Here is a 14,761-nt window from a genome sequence, read left to right as displayed (position 1 = left end):
CGCACCCGCGCGAGCACCGCCGTCGCGCCCACCGCCGGCCGCGCCACCGCCATCGTCGACCGTACATTAGTGAGTATAATAAATTTAATTAGTTTAGTATGTATTTATTGAGTTTATAGTATATGTGTTTAGTATATTTAGTGATTTTCGTGAGTTTAATTAGTTTAGTATGTATTTGTTGAGTTTATAGTATATGTGTTTAGTGGATTTAGTGAAATGCGTGTGATGGTGGATATGGATGTCACTTAGATGTGACTTGCATTCATCGTGTCGTTTGTATATGTGCGTGTCAGCCATCGTGCTGTTAGATCTATTTGCAGGTTTTGGAAACCTCCCCGTACAGGGGAAGTGCTGCCGATTTTTTTGACATGCTTGTTTATTTTTTACAGAGAAGATACTTGTCTTCCTAGCCACTGCGGGTCTGCCTGCACCGCGTCGCGTCGCCACTGCACCGACCCGCCACAGCCCCGCTAGCCTGATTCCACCGTCACCCTAGGTATAACCTCTACATCCGCATCATGGTCGTAGATCACGTAACCCAGTTAGGCGTCTCCCGTTCGAAAGAGATACAGTGTAGATATGCAGATCTTTGCATATCTACAAATGTATCTGTTTCGAATTGTCCACGTTTTTTGGACAGCCTGCGGTTGCGTAGATGGTATTAGTTTCCATGCTCTACTCCGGTCCGAGATAGAGTTTCGGCGTCACCTCCCTGTTGTTCTCCGGACAGTACACTCTCCCTGTCAGGACGTGTATCCGGAGAACAGCGGGTAGGTGCTGCCGAAATTTTATCTCGGATCGGAGTAGAGCATGGAAACTAACTCCATCTACGCAACCGCGGGTGGGATTAGGACCTATCATCACCTATTAGAAGGTAGGAACGTAGTGTACATGCATTACATGTCTATATTAAACTATACTCGGTTATATATGTTAGAGGATGGAGGACCGTGAGTGGATGTACACGGGCCGCGTTCGACGTAATGATGTCACCCCAGAATGGATTAGGAAGACCGATGCTTTCGTGGAACGGGCATATGGCGAAGCTGCTAAAGGAGCTAGCCTAGTCCCTTGTCCGTGCAGCAAATGTGACAACCGGAAAAGAAAACCAAAGAAGGCATTCTACGACATGTTTGACGCGGCACAGAAACCCCTTCATGACAAGACAAAGGTTTCTCAACTGGATGCCATTGGGCGTATAATGGCGTTCAAGTCGCAGTATAGCATGAGTCGAGACGCCTTCGATGGTTTGTTGACAGTTATTGGCAGCCTGCTTCCGGAGGATCACGTTCTCCCAAAGAGCATGTACGAGGCACAGAAACTCCTTCGTGCACTCAAGATGACGTATGAGCAGATACATGCTTGTCCGAAGGGCTGCGTCCTATTTAGGAAAGAACACACTGAGGCAAAGTACTGTCCGAAGTGTAAATCGTCTAGGTTCATGGAGGTAGACTCTGGTGATGGACAGAAGAGGCAGCTCGACATCCCCGTGACAATCCTACGCCACCTTCCGTTCATACCGAGGATCCAGCGTCTATACATGACAGAGGAATCCGCGAAACAGATGACATGGCACAAAAAAGGCAAACGATACAATCCTGACAAGATGGTTCACGCATCCGATGGTGAAGCATGGACCCACTTTGATGTCATTCACCATGAGAAAGCTAAAGAGGCTCGTAATGTTCGTGTTGCGCTGGCCACAGATGGGTTCAATCCCTATGGAATGACCGCTGCCCCATACACATGTTGGCCTGTGTTCGTTATCCCCATCAATCTCCCCCCCGGCGTATGCTTTCAAAGACAGAACATATTCGTGTCGTTGATAATTCCTGGACACCCGGGGAATAAAATGGGCGTGTACATGGAGCCTTTGATTGATGAATTGGTCCGTGCTTGGGAGGAAGGGGTATGGACGTACGACCGAGCTACGAAGACAAACTTCAAAATGCATGTTTGGTACCAGTACTCCATGCATGACTTTCCGGCGTACAGGCTATTTTGCGCCTGGTGTGTTCACGGTAAGTTCCCATGCCCAGTTTGCAAGGAAGCTCTTAGGTTCATTTGGTTGAAGAAGGGTGGCAAATATTCGTCATTCGATAAACATCGACAATTTCTCCCTCCTGACCATGCATTCCGACTAGACATCAAGAACTTTACGAAAGGTGTCGTGGTGACAGACCGCCCACCTGCACTGATGACTGGTGCCGAAGTTCGCGAAGAGATAGATGGTCTCGTGGCCAACCCAGAAGGTGGTTTTGTGGGATATGGTGAGCAACATATGTGGACACATAAGTCGGGATTGACTCGGCTCCCCTATTATGATGGCCTGCTCCTTCCACACAACATTGACGTGATGCACACTGAAAAGAATGTCGCCGAGGCACTTTGGGCAACAATTATGGAGATTCCTGATAAGTCAAAGGATAACGTAAAGGCAAGAGTGGATCTGGCAGAGTTATGTGATAGACCAAACCAAGAGATGAAGCCGCCTAGTGGTGGTAAGACATGGAGAAGGCTTAAGGCCGATTTTGTCCTGAGCAGGGCCCAGAGGAAGGAAGTACTAGAGTGGATCAAGATGTTAATGTTCCCTGATGGGTATGCAGCTAACCTTAGTAGGGGAGTGAACTTATCTACTCTGCGAGTCTTAGGGATGAAGAGTCATGACTTCCACATATGGATTGAACGAATTCTTCCGGCGATGGTTCGAGGCTATGTCCCTGAGCATGTCTGGCTAGCGCTTGCTGAGTTGAGCTATTTCTTCCGCCAGCTTTGTGCAAAAGAGTTAGCTCGGACCATGATTGCAGACTTGGAAAGGATGGCACCCGTGTTACTATGTAAGCTGGAGAAGATCTTTCCACCCGGCTTCTTCAATCCGATGCATTATTTGATTATTCATCTCCCGTATGAGGCACGAATGGGGGGACCCGTGCAGGGACGTTGGTGCTATCCAATCGAGAGATGTCTAAAGACTATCCGAAAGAAATGTAGAAATAAATGCAAAATCGAGGCTTCCATTGCAGAGGCATACATACTGGAGGAGGTGTCAAACTTCACAACAACTTACTATGGTGACAAACTGCCGAGCGTGCATAATCCACCCCCTCGTTACAATGATGGCGACAATGAATCGAATCTCAGCATTTTTCGAGGGCAACTCGGAAGCGCAAGTGGTTCGACCACCAAGACCCTGAGACATGAAGAGTGGCGCCATATCATGCTATATGTATTGACCAACCTTGAAGAGGTGACGCCATACATGGAGCAATTTCTTCATGAATTCTGGCGTCGATCAAGGGACCCAACTCCACAGGAATATGATACCCTTCTTCGAAAGGGTGCGGGAAATGGATTGCCCGATTTCATTTCCTGGTTTAAACGTAAGGTACGTGCTTAGTTTGTCATTTGAAGTTGCTCTTACGTGCGAATAATATAACAATCTAGCGTGTTTGAACTTGCAGGGCCAAAGAGAGCCGTCTATGAGTGCCGAGTTGAGACAAGTAGCCAATGGCTTTGCCTATAGGGTCAGGAAATTTTCTGGGTATGACGTCAATGGATACCGTTTTCGCACAACAAGCTACGACCAAAGCCGGCCCAATCGAAAAACCACGTGTTCTGGAGTCTATACGCCCGGGCTTGACGAGGTCGAGTATTATGGAAGAATTGAAGATATATATGAACTCAATTTTTATGGTTCCAAACCTCTTACTCCAGTGATATTCAAATGTCATTGGTTTGACCCTGAAGTTACGAGACGGACACATTCTAATCTTGGGCTAGTCGAAATTCGACAGGATTCCACCTTACCAGGAGACGATGTCTATATTGTGGCCCAACAGGCCACACAAGTGTATTATCTTCCATATGCGTGCCAAACGAAACAACATCTTAAGGGTTGGGATGTTGTGTATAAGGTATCACCGCATGCTAAATTACCTGTTCCAAACGATGAAGATTATAACTTAGACCCGGACACATATGACGGAGAGTTCTTCCAAGAAGATGGGCTCGAAGGGCAATTTGAGATAGACTTAACCGAAGCGATCGGAATGGAAGTAGATATTGAAATGGTTGTTGATGACGAGGATGATGAGGTGCAAAATGAGAATGACTTAGAAATACTTGAAGGCAATGCCAATGAAGAAATTGCGCCTTCAGATGATGTCGACTATGAAATGGTTGATAGTGATGATGACACTTATGATCCGGCTAACCCGGACACATATGAAGATTATTTTTAATCGATGTAATGCTATATTTCATTTATTTTGCATATGTTTCTAAATACATATTTTTTATCTGTGCTTAATTGTTTACTCTTAATTGCAGGTTGTTGGACAAAGATGGTGGGCGGTGGGACGAGGACGAGGAGGGGGAGGGGGAGGGGGAGGAGGAGCACCCGTAGGACGGAGGAGCAGGCGCAGCAGGACGACGCCGTACAGCAGCAGGTGGAGCAGCAAGCCGCTGTCGATGCGGCACAGCAGGACGACGACGATGCGGCGCAGCAGGACGACGACGACGACGACGCCGCTCAGCAGGACGTCTCAGGTTCTGGCTCCTCAGGTTCGAGGAGTATCTACCTGCGAGGTCCCGCGAGCCTCCCTAAGCGACCCATACTTCATGACAGACGTCCGCTAATACGACCCGATGGAGAGAGGTAGGTAACTTTAGATATTGTTGCTGCCTTTTCATATTATATGTTCAAATTAATAATAGAAACTAATACTTCATCTTAATCACTTGGACAGGTCTTGGATGGTTTTGGAGACTGCAGGGGGTCACGGCCGCAACCCCAATGGCATCCTGGGCCTTCTATGCCGGGAACACTTCCCTGGACTTGTCGAGTACGCCGGAGTGACGAGCCCAGCATACACCTTCGACCACTACGCCGTCGCCCCCGATGCAGTAGATCAGGACGGCAGACAATTCAACAACAAGGCGGAGCGGGTGAAGCAAGAGCTGTGGGTAAGTCTTCATCGCACTATATTGTTTAATAAGTCGCATTTGTTGCATATTCTTGAAATAATGTATGGATACATCGTCTTTGTGTATGTAGGATTTCTTCAGGTGCGATGCTGGATATGAGGCCAGGGCGGATGTGGTGTCTACGACATGCTGTAAGAAGCTCGTCGTGGACATGCACTACGAGGCGCGCATCCAGGCCATCGTCACTTACCACGGCTCCGTCCTTGGGGAGAAGGTGAACAAGAAGGATGCCCGAACCATGTCGTTGACTCCGGACCAGTACTTGCAGGTAAATACAAAACTTTATTATTGGTACTAAATATGCTTCTGATATGCTGTGTACTTATATTTTTTTAGATGATTCCTCATTGGTGCGCCGCGCATCCTGAGTGCTGGGAGCAGATGGTGCAGAGGTGGTGCTCGGCTGAGTGGGATGAGGCGCACAACGCTAGCCGGGAACGGCGTTTGCTGATGCAAGGTCCCTCCCACCATCAAGGCAGCCACAGCCTGGGCAAATACGCGGAAGCATGGGTACGCGCTCTTTTTTATTTAGGTATATAACTTTCGATTAGACATGATTTCTAACCATCTCGTTGGTTTTCTCGCAGTCGGCGGCACATGGTGGCGCGCCTTGCTCCACGTTCTCGGCATATGCCATGGCCCACAAGGGGAAGACGACGTCCGACGTCACCTACAACCCGGATGACAGGCCCGAGGCGTACACCAACCCCGCCATCCACAGCCGACTCAGTGAGTACACCGCCATGGCCAAGGAGGTCCATGGGCCAGATTACGATCCGAGGACCGAGGACATCGACGGAGATGTCCTCATGAGGGTCGGAGGAGGCAAGAGGCATGGGCGGTACTGGATTGCCGACGGGGCAATCGACTCGTCCTCCACTCCCACTCTCTCTCAGGTGCGAGCAAGGAGCACGAGCGCGAGCCCAGCCATACGACCTCGGCAGGACACCTCACAGCATCGTATCCAGCAACTCCAGGTTATTCCTTATCTATTCATCGTTCATTGATTTTTATATATCTTCTCTTTGCATTATCGTAACATTAGGGCGAAATATTACAGACTCAGCTAGATGATGAGAGGAGGCAACGTGAGGAGCTAGAGAAGAGGATGGCGGAGATGTTCGCGTACATGCAGAGCCTTGGCGCCGCACAGGGTCATGCTCCACCACCTCCGTTGTTCCCTGCAGCTGACCCTACAGAGTTCACTACTCCTGTGAGTATCAAAATTTTAGTACTGCATGATATATATTCATATGTTCTCACACATACAATCTCTTCTCTGTGCAGGGTCAATCGGCGGCGTCGAACAACCCTCATGCTTCGTCCAGCCCTTCGCCGAACCAGTCCAGATGCCCACCTCGTTGATGATTTGTTTTGTGATGATCCAGACTTACCTTTATGAGTGTTGGTGATGTTAGTTACACTTTATCTTGTGAGATACTTGGTGATGTTAGTGATGATGCAGACTTGTATCTGTTTTGTGATGATCCTGACTTTAGTGAGACTTGTGATCTGTTTTGTGAGACTTTGTGATATATATGGTGTTGATGATAAATGTGTTCATTCTGTGATGTGCTTGATATATAATGTGATGTGAATGATATATATCTTTTGTTTGTTTGGATGGAACAACAAAAGCAAATAAAAAAGGGACATCCTGGTCACTTTGCCGAGTGTAACACTCGGCAAAGGGGAGCTTTGCCGAGTGCTATGACCATGGCACTCGGCAAAGAAGGAAACCTGGGAACCGGTAAAGACATCTTTGCCGAGTGTTGACAGTGGCACTCGACAAAGAAGGAAACCTGGGAACCGGCAAAGACATCTTTGCCGAGTGCTTTTGCCAAGACACTCGGCAAAGATACTGGTAAAGGGGCCCACTGGAGGGTTCTTTGCCGAGTGCCAGGCCACCAGACACTCGGCAAAGAAACCGCCTTTGCCGAGTGCCACTAGGGCTCTCGGCACAGGGACTGGCTGTGGGGTCCACTGGACCAGTCTTTGCCGAGTGTCGCCGTAGGCACTCGGCAAAGGATCCGTCACCGTTACTTGGCGCCGTGACGGTGACTTTTCTTTGCCGAGTGCCAAATGGCACTCGGCAAAGACTTTGCCGAGTGCCCGACAAAAAGTACTCGGCAAAGAAGCTGTTGCCGATGTACAGTTCGCCGAGCGTTCTTTGCCGAGTGTTACACTCGGCAAAGCCTTTGCCGAGTGTAAAATAGCCTTTGCCGTGTGTTTAGAACACACGGCAAAGGAGCTGATTTCGGTAGTGCGTGGTGCATTTGGAGGTGCAGAAATAATTGGATCTTCAATGAAATTCCCCCTTCGGTTCCTGAGTGCAAGACTATGTTTAGGAGTGAAATTGCCCTGTTATGCCATAGAGTCAAGCCTGCTTTTAAAGAAGACATTGCATCTTGGCTACTCAATTTAGGGCTGTAACTTCTTCCGTTCGGCTCACTCTATCTTCCATTTCTTTGTAATCTTCCTTTTCCTCTCTAAACTCATTTCTATTGTTTTAATAATATTACTGTAGGACCCTCCTACAGTACCTTTACTTCAAAAAAAATGACAAGGAGCATCATAACAACAGTGTAGTGGTGTCGGCGTTTCGAACCCGCGGGGTCCCTGGACCGACGAGTAAATTGTCGCCGTGTGCCCCAGCCCAGATGGGTCGGTGCGAGACGGAGCGCGAAGGGGGAAGAAGCCGGAGGGAGACAGGCGTGAGAGGTGAAATCCCGCGGCCTTCGTGTTTGTCCCGCGCCCAGGTCGGGTGCGCTTGCAGTAGGGGTTACAAGCGTCCACGCGGGAGGGAGCGAGCGGCCTTACGCGAGCGCCGTCCCGTCCTTCCCCGCGCGGCCAACCTTCTGTAAGAGGGCCCTGGATCTTCCTTTTATAGGCGTAAGGAAAGGATCCAGGTGTACAATGGGGGGTGTAGCAGTGTGCTAACGTGTCTAGCGGAGGAGAGCTAGTGCCCTAAGTACATGCCATCGTGGCAGCCGAAGAGGTTTTGGCACCCGATTCGTGTGGTGTCGTGGTCGTCGGAGGAGCGCTGGAGCCTGGCGGAATGACAGCTGTCGGGGCTGTCGGGTCCTTGCTGATGTCCTCTTGCTTCCGTAAGGGGGCTGAGAGCCACCGTCGTCATAGAGCGTGCGGGGCGCCATCATTACTTGTTTGGCGGAGTGAGCCAGATGGGACGCCGGTCTTGTTCCCCGTAGCCTGAGTCAGCTTGGGGTAGGGTAATGATGGCGCCTCCTGTGATGTGGTCGGTCCGAGCCCTAGGTTGGGCGAGGTGGAGGCTCCTCCGAGGTCGAGGTCGAGTCTGTCTTCCGAGGCCGAGGTTGAGTCCGAGCCCCTGGGTCGGGCGAGGCGGAGACCGTCGGCTGAGGCCAGGCCTGAGTCTGAGCCCTGGGGTCGGGCGAAGCGGAGTTCGTCGTCTTCCGGGGCTGAGCCCGAGTCCGAGCCCTGGGGTCGGGCGAAGCGGAGTTCGTCGTCTTCCGGGGCTGAGCCCGAGTCCGAGCCCTGGGGTCGGGCGAAGCGGAGTTCGTTGTCTTCCGGGGCTGAGCCCGAGTCCGAGCCCTGGGGTCGGGCGAAGCGGAGTTCGTCGTCTTCCGGGGCTGAGCCCGAGTCCGAGCCCTGGGGTCAGGCGAAGCGGAGTTTCCTATGGCGCCTGAGGCCGGGCTTGGCTGCTGTCAACCTCACTCTGTCGAGTGGCACGGCAGTCGGAGCGGCGCAGGCGGCGCTGTTCTCTTGTCAGGCCTGTCAGTGGAGCGGCGAAGTGACAACGGTGACTTCGGCCCTGTCGACTGGAGGGCGTGCATCAGGATAAAGGTGTCAGGCCACCTTTGCATTAAATGCCCCTGCGATTCGGTCGGTTGGCGTGGCGACTTGGCCAAGGTTGCTTCTTGGTGAAGACTGGGCCTCGGGCGAGCCGAAGGTGTGTTCGTTGTTGTAGGGGGTCCTCGGGCGAGACGTAAACCCTCCGGGGTCGGCTGCCCTTGCCCGAGGCTGGGCTCGGGCGAGGCGCGATCGCGTCCCTTGAATGGACCGATCCTTGACTTAATCGCACCCATCAAGCCTTTGCAGCTTTGTGTTGATGGGGGTTACCAGCTGAGATTTAGGAGTCTTGAGGGTACCCCTAATTATGGTCTCCGACAGTAGCCCCCGAGCCTCGAAGGGAGTGTTAATACTCGCTTGGAGGCTTTTGTCGCACTTTTTTGCAAGGGGACCAACCTTTCTCGGTTGCGTCTTGTTCCGGTGGGTGCGCGGAGCGCACCCGCCGGGTGTAGCCCTCGAGGCCTCGGAGGAGTGGTTTGACTCCTTCGAGGTCTTAATGCATTTCGCAATGTTTCGGCCGGTTTGGTCGTTCCCTCATGCGAGCTGGCCGTAGCCCGGGTGCACGGTCGGGTCCCAAGTTCTCAGGCTGGTATGTTGACGTTGTCAACGGTTTGGCCGGAGCCGGGTTTGCGAGAGCAGCCCCCGAGCCTCTGCACAGGGCGAGAGGACGGTCAAGGACAGACTCGACTTTTTTACATACGCCCCTGCGTCGCCCTTCCGCAAGGAGGAGGGGGGAAAGCGCCATGTTGTCCTAGGAGGGCGCCGAACATGGTGTCTCCAGCGAGCTGCTGACAGATAATCCGAGTGGACGCCCGTGCCCCATTTGTTAGGGTCGGCTAGAGGCCCGGAGGCGCGCTCCAAAAGTACCTGCGGGTGATCTGCCGGACCCGGTCCTCTTTTGACGGGGTCCGAGGGCTCGATGCCTCCTTCTGATGGGATTCCGTTACACGATCGTTCCCGCTGGTCTCGGAAATGTCCTAGGGTACCTCGGGAGCGTAGCCCGAGCCTTGGTTATGTATCGAACGTACCCAGGGTCATCCCTCGCTCTGTGTCTGAGGCGGTTGTGAACCCTTTGAGGGCCAGCCTACGAACTCCTGATCAGTAGTGGGCGCGAAGCCCGAGTGGCCTGAGGCGGCCGTTGAACCCTTCCGAGGGGCCGGCCTTCGAACCTCTGACCAGTAGTGGGCGCGGAGCCCAAGCGCTCTGAGGCGGCTGTTGAACCCCTCCGAGGGGCCAGCCTTTGAACCTCTAATAAGTAGGGAGGCTCGGGGCCTGTTTCCTTCGCGGAGAAGGATCCCTTTCGGGGTATCCCCCTTTCCCGGTCCCTGTTGTAAGAGAGAGAAAGAGGAAAAGGATACGAAATCGAGTGACGTGGCGTACCTTTTTTGACGCGGTCGTTATGGCGAAGGCGAAGCGTCGCCCGCTTCTCGTGCCAAAGATGCCGCATGTCCCGCTGCAGAGTTAATGCGACAGGACGAGTGGTTCGCGGGGAGGCCGTTGCGCGTGCGCGAGCCGTTCGAGGAACGGAACACGGGCGCGCCGTCTTCACGCCGTGGGAGAGGGTTCCCTTGCTGTCCCTGGATGGGACGTAAGCTTGGCTGACGACGTGACCGCTGCTTCCGCCCGCCTGCCACCGCCATTACTGCCGGCCCATTTTTGGCCGTATTGACCGTCGCGCCTGGCTGGCACTGTTGGGTCATACGCAGGGTTGCCTCGAGTCGCGGTACTGGTTCCGCAGTCGAGGAGGCGCGGTAGTGGCGCGAGTGGCGATGCAGTTGCTCGCACGTAGCAAACGGCACGCCGGTTGCATGACGTGTGGGCCTGGGCCTCCATGCTGGGTGCGTTGGAAGTTGGAGGGGTGCGCCCACTTGGCGCGGTTGCATGCCGCCTGCATGGCTGTCCGCCCTTTCACCCGCTGGTCAGGGCGATAGTGGAGGAATGCTTCTAACCGCTGGGCAGTTGCATGCACCGCGCGCGGCGGTTTGGCTTCTTCTGTCCTGGGCCAGCTTGCATGACGTGCGGGACCCAGCCCCCGTGCTGTAGGGGGAGGACCTTGGAGCGTATTGGAGAAGACTCAGCCCGCGATGGCTGAGGACACAAGTGGGGAGAGTCGCCTTTAAAAGGAGGGTGATCCCCTTGAAAGGCGACCATGTCTTTGCGCCCCCTTATGCATCGTGTCTTTCCACCTTCTGAGCCCCCGGATGGGGAACACCCGCAATCCTTCTGCCTTGTCGTCGGAGGAACGCAACTTCGGGGAAGTTGGTACCTTTTAGCCATCGTTTGGCTTCAAGGATTTTCGTCAGGCAGCCCGGCTGCATCCCCTCGTCGGTGGTCACCCAAGACGGTGACCACCAGCCCCTGGGTGGGGAGAAGCAAGCCAGGCTGCGGCCTCTGCCCCTCCCTCAGCTTCAAGGATGTTCATCATCAGTGCTGGGGAGGGGAGTGCGCCGAGTTGGGGTCGGTCCCTGCGCGGGCGGCGGCCCGCTCCTTCCCTCAATGATCGGGGGAAGGGTGTTCGCCGTTCGTGGCGCTGGCAGCTGCCGCGTGCCTGGCTCTCTGACCCGAGTGGCTTCGGAGCCGCTTCCGGCGCCGCCTTTCGCCACGGCAGCCGGAAGAGGTTTCTCCGCCGACGAGATAGCCGGTGACGCCCACGGACTGACCTCCAACTCTACGGCCTTCTGCCCGTCCTTGCCTCTCGAGTGAGGGCATGGGCGAGGGCCTTATGGCAGCAGCATCCGCCCTGAGGTCATCGCTGCTGCTGTTCGGCCCCCCGGAGCAGAAGTCGTCGTCATTGCTGCTGCTGGAGCGGGCAACGGCGAGCCATCCATCGGCCTTCTGTTGCTCCGCAGGCCCCCCAATCATGTGGGGTTGTTCGTACCTGCGGAGGTGGAACCAGAGTTCAGTTTGTAATTGAAAGTAGCCTAGAGGGGGGGTGAATAGGCTATACCTGAAAATTTTCACTAAAAACTTCGAGATAGGTTAAATTAAAGTTGCACTGGTGCAAACCGGTTCAGTCGATTTTAATTACAACTGAACAAGTTTGAACCTGCTCAACTTAAATTAGATAATCTGTTGAACAAATACGAAGTAGTGAAGAATATAGCTAACGACTTGCCCTACACAAAATCTACTCGAATGAATAATATGGACCAACCACCGAATATAAAGCGCTTGACAAGAACACACAAGAACATGCGAAATAACCCGAGGTTCGGCAACCACCACAAAGGTGTCCTACTCCTCGTTGAGGAACCCACAAAGGGCCTGGTCTTTTCCAACTCTAATCCTCCACAAGCCGACCACAAAGGTCAAGGCAATCACTTCTCAAATCAGCTCAAAGAGCGGGTGATACAAATTTCTTGGGGTCGTCCACAAATTTGGAGACTCCCAAGCAACCTCTAACCGTCAAGGAACACGAGGTTCCAAGAGTAACAAATCCACACACGGTTAAGTTTGCAACGAGCTCAAGAACAAAGAGAATGGGAGAATCGAGATGAAATTGACAGCGAGTTCGATCGAGTTCACCTCACACCAAGGGTCCTTCAAATGATTGAAGGACATGCGATTGCGGGTGTGAAAGGTGAAATGAATGCGCTTGTTTGAAGGTTGGTCAGCCAAGAATTCGTGGGAGAGGCAGGAGTAAATGAGAGAGAGAGTGTGAGGGGGTATATAAAGGATCCCCCAAAAGCTGGCAGCCGTTGGGAGAAAAGGAGCAAAAACCGGTTGAACCAGTTTTCAGACCGGTTGAACCGGTTTCTACCAGGGGGATCCCGGTCCACTGAGCTACTCAGCCGGAGACTCGACCGGTTTCAAAACCGGCTGAGTAAGGAAAAAATTCGGCTCAACCGGTTTTAGAAAAATATCTGCTGCGACTTTTCTGACAGCTCTGACTGTCAGACAGGTCAGAGCAGAGGTGGCAGGTGAACAGTACCGAAACCGGTTGAACCGGTTTTAGGACCGGTTGAACCGGTTTTGGGGGCTGAAACCAAATTTTGAGTATTTTGAAGGGAACAAAAGTGGAGTATTTGTGGGAAATAAAATTTGTTTTTCTCAAGGGCATTCATGATCTGGAAAAATGTTCTCCAAGAAGTTTTCAAAAGATTTTGAACTTGGCTCATTTCACAACTTACTTAACCGTCGCGGATCCCTCTTAATTGTACGGCGATTCCTATGACTCAAGAATTATAAATTTAGCACCGCCGTTGTTTCTAGGCACTTGGAGCACGCCATTTGATGTGGAATTTTAAATCCGCTGTGCTTTATACTTTTATGCTCGTAAGATCTGTGCTTCTCCTGTCTGTAGAAATACTGTGTACATACTAGGAGCAAACTTGTTAGAATCTCAGTTTGTTTTGTCATTAATCACCAAAACCCTCAATTAGGGTTGATTGCACTTACAGTAATGGCACCTTGAGTGCCGGCGTCTTGTTCATTGCGGCTGTCGGGGCCTGAACATGTATGTATTTTCGGCACGGAGCCATGTTTTTTCTTCATTTCTAGCACTAAGACTCGCCTTTCGACTATCTGAACCGCTTCACCAAGCGTGAGTCGCCTCGTGCAAAGGTGACGAGTGAGGTATCCGTATCCCGGAGGCGTAGGAGTCCCTCGGCTCGGTCGGCCTTGCCGTCCGAGGCTTTTCTTGCTTGGTTAAAGGAAACCCTCGGCCGCTCTTCGATGAGCCGAAGCCGGAGGTAGCGGTGTGAGCACGAACAGAGGCTGAGTTGGCTCGAAAAGAAGACTTGGTCGGCCAGAGCCTGGCCGGGTCGTCCACTGGCGGGACCGACGCCGGGGTTGAGTTGCCGAGGCCACGAGCTAGGCCGATGCCCTCAGGGGACAGCTGGCTGAGGCCTCGGGGTGGCCGGCCGAGCCATCTGCTCGAGCCGGATTCCTGGAGAAGACCTAGGCGGCGATGGCCCGGGCGTGGTGCTGATGTCGTCCTTCGGAGTGGGGATCCTCCAACCGCGTCGCCGTCCGAGGCTAGGTCAGACCCCGCCGAAGGTGTAGATGACGCCGAGGGTGCTGCTGCTCCTTTTAACTGTCATGGTCCGAGCCTGCAGGATCGGGTTATCTTGTAGTGTGTGTATGTTTTCTGCGGCCGCCGAGGCCCAAACACACCATCGTCGTGTTGTAAAGCTACGTTTCTTTTCCTCTTGTTTTGAATATCTGAACTTATTTGTCGGTAACAGAATTGTTTGTCCAAGCGAGAGTTACTTTTCACGGAAGGTGATGAGTGAGGTATCCGTATCCCGGAGGCGTAGGAATCCCTCAGCTCGGTCGGCCTTGCCGCTTACGTGTACTCTTACTCGTCCATAGGGTTCTGTCACCGACGCAGTCGAGAAGGCCCGAAAAATCGTTTCGGCAGAGGAGTTTTCGAGCGTGAAGACTTGTTCGGTCCGCGGAATCACTTATCCGAGCGTGAGTTACTTATCGCAGAAGGTGATGAGTGAGGTATCCGTATCCCGGAGGCGTAGGAGTCCCTCGGCTCGGTCAGCCTTGGCTGCTTACGTGTATTCCGTCGTTTTCAGGATCCACTTTCGAAGTAGTCAAAAAGCACGAAAGACATTCTGGCAGAAAAGATCTTTTTCCGAGGAAAATTTTGACGCAGAGGGGGTTCCCCCCTTTTAGCCCCCGAGGGAGGGTCGGGCTTTGCCGAGGCAAGGCTGACCCTTCCTTGATGACTAAACTTTGCGTGTGAACGAGGTATATGAACAACTTGAAAGCATCTTAAGGGTAGAAGCGACGTAGCTGTCGGATGTTCCAAGCGTTGTTGTAGACCTCGCCTTGACTGTTGGCCAGCTTGTACGTCCCGGGCTTCAGAACTTTGGCGATGACGAACGGCCCTTCCCAGGGAGGCGTGAGCTTGTGCCGCCCTCGGGCGTCTTGTCGCAGCTAAAGCACCAGGTCGCCCACCTGGAGGTCTCGGGACCGAACCCCTCGGGCGTGGTAG

Source organism: Zea mays, chromosome 9 (genome assembly GCF_902167145.1).
Source record: "Zea mays cultivar B73 chromosome 9, Zm-B73-REFERENCE-NAM-5.0, whole genome shotgun sequence".
NCBI lineage: Eukaryota > Viridiplantae > Streptophyta > Magnoliopsida > Poales > Poaceae > Zea > Zea mays.
The sequence above is the reverse complement of the archived record's forward strand: the minus strand, read 5'-3'. Positions refer to the sequence as shown.